This window comes from Lolium perenne, chromosome 2 (assembly GCF_019359855.2).
Source record: "Lolium perenne isolate Kyuss_39 chromosome 2, Kyuss_2.0, whole genome shotgun sequence".
Classification (NCBI taxonomy): Eukaryota; Viridiplantae; Streptophyta; class Magnoliopsida; order Poales; family Poaceae; genus Lolium; species Lolium perenne.
This window is the reverse complement of record NC_067245.2, coordinates 240,546,450-240,554,457: the sequence shown is the minus strand read 5'-3', so window position 1 is coordinate 240,554,457 and position 8,008 is coordinate 240,546,450.

Sequence of the window (8,008 nt, the reverse complement as noted above, 5' to 3'; positions counted from 1 at the left end):
GGGAACGCGAAGACTTCATGAAGAAGGAGTACCCAGATCTCTTTAGTACCTAACTTTCTTTTCGATCTCGGGACGAGATCTTTTGTAAGGGGGAAGGGTTTGTAACACCCCAAATTTCAATAAAAAGAAAGTTAGAGAAATCCAGAAAGCAAAATTTCAAACCAACAAAAACTTTTCTATTTGCATATAGTACCATGCTTAGGACTTGTGCATTTGAGTGATATGCCATGATGATTGTTATTACTTGTATTTGCCATGCTCTAAAACCCTAAGGTGATCATATGAAGATCACCAACTAAATAAACCAAAGAGTAAGAAATTCCATAAAATGCAAAACCCTAAAAACCCTCACATATGCCATATGGCATTTTTATAAATTTTGACCCTAGACCTATTTGGTCTTCACCATTAGTTGAATAATGTTATTAAACACTTATTACAACTTTTGGAATCAAAGTTTCACAATTCAAATGGATTTCAAACAAAAATCCCACTCACATATGATAATGGTCAAAACTGAAATTTATAGTCTGATCACCACTTTGAGCCCTTGCCATTCATTTTTCCCAAACCAATTCTTGCTAACTCTTTGCACCATTTCAAAGTCAACATCAAGGTGAACAACTTTGGTGAAGATCACCATGCCAAAATCATCTTTGCTCATGAGCAAGGCTCATCCAAAGTCCCAACTTTTTAACATATGGAACAATCTACACTTAGCCATTTTGGCAAATTTTTGAATTCTAAAAATTCCACCACCACCTCAAATCACCTCTGCTCATTTACAACTAATATCAACACTCACTTTTCAAACACATTCACCATTTGAATTATTTCAAATTTGGACAATTTTGTAATTTCCAAATTCGGGCACTATTTGCAACTATTGCAAATAGTGATCTACCTCACCTAATCTAACCCAAAGCTATTCTACATTGTCCCCTGGTCCCCTTAAACCCTAAGTGCTGCATAGCAAACCTAGGGAGAGGAGGAGCAAGCTAGGGCATGGCCATGCCGGCCATGTCCCCGAGCTCGTCGACCTCCCCCTCTCATCCTTCCTTCCCCAACCTGGCCACCATGCCGTAGCTCGCCACCTCGCTCATCTACGTCGCCTAGCACCGGCCATTGTCGAGGAGGAGCACTGCATCGGCCAGACCAGCGCGCGCCCATGGCAGCCAGCATGCCGCTCGCGTCGCACGTGTGCGCGCCGCGGACACGCACTGGCCACGCGCCGCGCAGCCACCTCGCTCACGCCCTGGCCCCGCTCGCAACGCCTTGAGCCATGCCGTGACACCGCAACACCATGGGACACGCCCTCGACCACGACCCGTGCCCGCCGCCGCCGGAGACGAAGAGGAAACCCCGCCGCGGGCGCGACAGACGCGGAAGCGAGGCGACCAAACCAGCCACCCCCTACCCTACCTGTCGCCATCCAGAGGACCACCGTGACGCCAGGAACACCACCGTGCCCTCGCCTAGCTCGCTAGACCGCTGGAGATGCCGCGCCCTTGTCGAGTTCGCCGCAGAGCCTCGGGCACTCGCTCGCCTATAAAAGGAGGCCTCGCCTCGTCGATTTCTTCACACCAGCCGCCTCACCTCTTCTCACTCAACCGCCTGAGCTCCTCCACTACCTCGATTAGCCATCGCCACCGCCCAATTTCTACCTCACTGCCGCACGCCGCCGCGGAAGCTCGCCGACGATTGGAGCCACCTCAGGCGACGCCACCGGTACCTGGAGCTTCGCCGTCGTCCACATCTACCCCAAGCACACTGCCATACCTTGCTGGAGCCGCCGTAAGCCCTCCGACCCCCTACTGCCGCCGCCGCATCGTCGGGTTCTCGTCGGCGACGACGATGAACCACGGCCGTTGATCTGGATTCTAATCCAACGCTCCCCTTTAAAACATACCGCTTCGGGCGTTATGAGCCACTGACGCCTGGACCCCACCCTGTCAGTGCGCCGCGCGTCTGTGGACCGTGGCTGGGCTAGACTGGGCCATTTTTATTCGAATCTGGCCCAGTTTCGTTTCCCGCCGGCCTTTTAATTCAAACTAGATTTAATTAATTCAAATAGTTTTGAATACTGCCTCCACTTTGAAATTCAATAGATTCGAATTGGCTAAACCAAATTTAGTGAACTTTATATGGTTGGAAAGCTAGAGAAATTATCTAGCCAATGCCACTGGCCTCATGGCCAGATTCTTTGTAGAATAAATGTGATAAAATAACAAGACAGGGACTTTTCCCTATTCAAATAATTCTTAAAAATCAACCAAAATAGATATTAAGTTAATTCCAACTCTAATAGCTCACATTTGACTTACACTAATTGTTTATGCAATAAAATGGTGTGGTCACTTTGCATGATCATGCCCTAGTTTAATTAAAGGATCATTTGACTAGTTTAACTAGTTGATATTGTCCAAAACTATTAAAGTAAATTATGTGGAGTCTTACACTTCATTTAAACTTGTCTCACATGAATTCATGGGATGTTTGGACCCCTGGTCCTAAACTCTCTTATATGAATTACTTGAGATTTAAATCAAATGTAGTGTTATTTAAATAGTATGAGGTGATCCACCTCATTTAAATCATTTTCCCAAATGATGATGATGAACATTTGACTTAGGTCAATATGAGTTCATCCATGATTGTTTGAGAAATTAAATCTTAAGAAGATTTCAATGAGAGGAAATTATTTCTCAAGAACCCTATGGAAACTATCATTTACATATGAAATACAAAGAAGTGAATTCTATTTTAAACCACACAACCCATGTACTCTAGTTAATTTATTTGTGTGCATAGAGTAGTTTGTGTGTTATATGTGATGTATGGAATAGCCATTGAATTAGTGAGTAATTATACTCGTATTCAAATTTAGACGGTAGCACCGGAGAGTACGCCGAAGAAGAAGGTTGCTACCAAGAGGAGGAGGAGGAACAGTTTGAGAACTACCAAGGCAAGCTAACATTCTTGCAAAGTGCAAAGCCCCTTGGGGCAAGGCACCATGTTTCTTATCTTTTCTTATATGAACCCATCCCAAGTTTTTACTTTACAAGTTTTTACTTGTTTTCTAAATGAGTACTTTTATAGTTAACTTTAGTCAAAGTACAAGTTGATTTCTAGAGTAGTGAGTTAGTCTCTCCAAGCAAAGCAAGATAGCACCCCTCATGAATTAGAGCTAGAGCTAATGAATTAAAACTTGACTACTCTAGATGGGAACAATGTGAATTTGAAGTGATTTTGAAACCTTGGAATGAAGATGCATTCCAGTGAATGATTTTTGAAGGTGATTGTGAACAAGAGAAGATGGTGATTTTTGATAAACAATGATGTTGGGTTGAATGCGATACCTTTCCAATTATTAAGTACCCCCACAATACCTGATTATGGGTAGGGCTTAACTGGAAGTTTATGCGTCTTAGTATGGGTTCCCTCTAAACAAGCGTCATCGGGGTTATGCCGAAAGCTGCCTCTACAACAAAAGAAATGATATGATATGATGCGAAATGAGGTGAATGTCCGGCCCAAGCCCTGTGCAGTTCCCAGGTTGACAGTTGGTCTTCACTGGGAGGCCAAGCTCATGGGGAGAGGTGCTCATACTAGGATTCGTAAGTGAAAGGTTATGGTTGATGATCCGCGTACTGTGTTACGATGATTCGGGGTAATCCCGACGGATGAAATCAAATGTTGTGGCACAAGTGTGCAACCTCTGCAGAGTGTAAACCTATTCGAATAGCCGCGTCCACGGTTACGGATGGTTGGAAAGGCCATACAGTTTCCGATGTCATATCTTTGAAAATGATGTTGAAAAGGGTGATGGTGAAATGACTTGTGGTGAATTGAATTGAAATCACCACTTGAATGGTGGGAATGACACTAATGTTCCCACTTGAGTTAGTTAGCACTTGAATAAGCTTTTCTCAAACTTTGTGAACTAAAACTAGCTTTATGCAAATAAACTAGAGCTTAGCAAACCATACTAGAATGTCTAGCACTTACATTAATATTAGTTTGCGAGTACTCAACGTACTCACGGCTTTGTCCCTGGCTATTCAAATGGCCAGAGTATGAAGATGATCAAGGAGATGACCAGCAGGACGCCTATGACAACTAAGCGCCTTCCGACGTCAAGCGTTGGCCTGTGGACTAGAGAGTCCTTGTATCTTACGCTTCCGCTATGTTGAACTATGAACTTGTGTTTGTTCGTTGATCAATAGATCAACTATTCGTGTAATATGGATCATGTGATTCCAAATTTGTAAGACTTATGGTTTGTAATGAATGATGACTGTGATACTTAACTATTATGCCTCGCAACAACAATATTCCTGGGATTGCGATGTATGACATAATAGGCATTCGGACTTAAAAATCCGGGTGTTGACAAGGATCTAAAGGAAATAGCTTCGAGCACAAACACAATGGCGCCAGAAAAGTACTTAACCTGGAACCGAAGTATGAGTGCCTTTTACCTTTCCTCCCCGGCAACGGCGCCAGAAAATAGCTTGATGTCTACGGGTGCTTCTATTCTTGTAGACAGTGTTGGGCCTACAAGAGCAGAGGTTTGTAGAACAGCAGCAAGTTTCCCTTAAGTGGATCACCCAAGGTTTATCGAACTCAGGGAGGAAGAGGTCAAAGATATCCCTCTCATGCAAGCCTGCAACCACAAAGCAAGAAGTCTCTTGTGTCCCCAACACACCTAATAGGTGCACTAGTTCGGCGAAGAGATAGTGAAATACATGTGGTATGAATAAGTATGAGCAGTAGCAATGGCACCAGAAAAGTGCTTTGCCCAGGACAGTAAATAAGCAGTAGTAACGCAGCAGTAGTAACGCAGTAAAACAGTAAACAAGCAGCGATAGCAGTATTTAGGAACAAGGCCTAGGGATCATACTTTCACTAGTGGACACTCTCAACTTTGATCACATAACAGAGTAGATAAATGCATACTCTACACTCTCTTGTTGGATGATGAACACCACTAATTGCGTAGGATTACACGAACCCTCAATGCCGGAGTTAACAAGCTCCACAATTCAATGTTCATATTTAAATAACCTTCGAGTGCATGAAAGATCAACACGACTAAACCAAGTACTAACATAGCATGCACACTGTCACCTTCACGCTATGAAAGGAGGCATAGATCACATCAATACCATCATAGCAATAGTTAACTTCATAATCTACAAGAGATCACAATCATAGCCTACGCCAAGTACTAACACGGATGCACACACTGTCACCATTACACCGTGCAGGAGGAATAAACTACTTTAATAACATCACTAGAGTAGCACATAGATGAATTGTGATACAAAACACATTGCAATCATAAAGAGATATAAATAAGCACTTCACTATGCCATTCATAACAGTGAATAAGTATTCTGTGAAATATAGCCTAAGAGACCCACACGGTGCACACACTGTCACCTTTACACACGTGGGACAAGGAGTCTCCGGAGATCACATAAGTAAAATTCACTTGACTAGCATAACGACATCTAGATTACAAGCATCATCATATGAATCTCAATCATGTAAGGCAGCTCATGAGATTATTGTATTGAAGTACATAGGAGAGAGATGAACCACATAGCTACCGGTACAGCCCCGAGCCTCGATGGAGAACTACTCCCTCCTCATGGGAGACAGCAGCGTTGATGGAGATGGCGGTGGTGTCGATGGAGGAGCCTTCCGGGGGCACTTCCCCGTCCCGGCGGCGTGCCGGAACAGAGACTCCTGTCCCCCAGATCTTGGCTTCGCGATGGCGGCGGCTCTGGATGGTTTATCGTACCGTGGCTTTTCCGTATCGAGGTTTTAGGTCAGGGACCTTTATATAGGCGAAGAGGCGGAGTCGGAGGGGCGACGAGGCGACGACACCATAGGGGGGCGCGGGCCACCCCCAGGCCGCGCCGGCCTATGGTCTGGTGGGCCTGTGGCCCCCCTCTGGCGACTCTCGGGTGTTCTGGATGCTTCCGGGGATTCTAAGATCTTCGGCGTTGATTTCGTCCGATTCCGAGAATATTTCCTTACTAGGATTTCTGAAACCAAAAACAGCAGAAAACAGCAACTGGCCCTTCGGCATCTCGTCAATAGGTTAGTTCCAGAAAACGCATAATTATGACATAAAGTATGCATAAAACATGTAGATATCATCAATAATGTGGCATGGAACATAAGAAATTATCGATACGTCGGAGACGTATCAGTATCGCCCTCATCTTCACTTGCCACAGAGAAAATCTCGTGGTGTAATCTAGCTGCGGTAGATCGAACTTCAAGGAAGACATGTCGCAAAACCCTAGATTGAAACACGGGCTCTGATACTACTTGTTATAAAAGCGACAAGCAAATAACGAAGAACGAAACAAGAACACACGCAGGGGACACAAGATTTAACGTGGAAAACCCCTTCCAACACAGAAGGGGAAAAACCACGGGCGCCAGCCAGCAAAACTTCACTATACCGGGAGGTGTTTACAAACGCCGTGGGTTATCTTATAATCTGATGAACCCTAGCCGGCGGCTTACAAGATGTATATATAGGCGGTGCCAACGATCCGTACCGTACCGTGGGGGGCGGCGACGGGCCTCGCTCCGCTCGTCAGAAGTTAGCCTCCCTTTAGTATATGAATTTGGATCACAATACAACACAAATGAAAATGCGCAAATTGAATGAAAGTTGCATACATATCTGAGGATCACTCACGTAAATTGGCAGATTTTTCTGAGTTACCTACAGAGAATTCAACTCAGATTCGTGACAGCAAGAAATCTGTTTCTGCGCAGTAATCCAAATCTAGTATCAACCTTACTATCAAAGACTTTACTTGGCACAACAATGCAACAAAATTAAGATAAGGAGAGGTTACTACAGTAGTAACAACTTCCAAGACACAAATATAAAACAAAAGTACTGTAGCAAAATAACACATGGGTTATCTCCCAAGAAATGCTTTCTTTATAGCCATTAAGATGGGCTCAGCAATTTCAATGATGCACTCCCAAGAAATAAGAGTTGAAGCAAAAGAGAGCATCAAAAAAGCAAATTCAAAACACATTTAAGTCTAACCCACTTCCTATGCATAGGAATCTTGTAGACAAACAAATTCATGAAGCATAATGCAACAAGCATAGGAAGATAAAACAAGTGTAACTTCAAAATTTTCAGCATGTAGAGAGGTGTTTTAGTAACATGAAAATTTCTACAACCATATTTTCCTCTCTCATAAAGATTTTCAGTAGCATCATGAACAAACTCAACAATATAACTATCAAATGAAACATTCTTATCATGAGTCTCATGCATAAAATTATTACTCTCCACATAAGCATAATCAATTTTATTAGTAATAGTGGGAGCAAATTCAACAAAGTAGTTATCATTATTATTCTCATCATCAAATATAGGAGGCATATTGTAATCATAATCAAATTTATCCTCCATAACAGGCGGCACCAAAAGACTACTATCATTATAATCATCATAAATAGGAGGCAAAGTATCATCAAAGAAAATTTTCTCCTCAATGCTTGGGGGACTAAAAATATCATGCTCATCAAAACCAGCTTCCCCAAGCTTAGAATTTTCCATATCATTAGCAACAATGGTGTTCAAAGCGTTCATACTAATATGTTCCATGGGTTTTTTAATTTTCGCATCAAACCATCCATGTCTTAACTCAGGAAATAGATTAAAAAGCTCCATGTTGCTTTCCATTATGCCTACTAGTGTAAAACAAGAAACAAAAAGATGCAATTGTAGGATCTAAAGGAAATAGCTTCGAGCACTTACAACGGTACCAGAAAATAACTTAGTTACCTGGGACCGGAGTGTGAGTGCCTTTTACCTTTCCTCCCCGGCAACGGCGCCAGAAAATAGCTTGATGTCTAATCACACTTCTTTTCCTGTAGACAGTGTTGGGCCTCCAAGAGCAGAGGTTTGTAGAACAACAGCAAGTTTTCCCTTAAGTGGATCACCCAAGGTTTATCG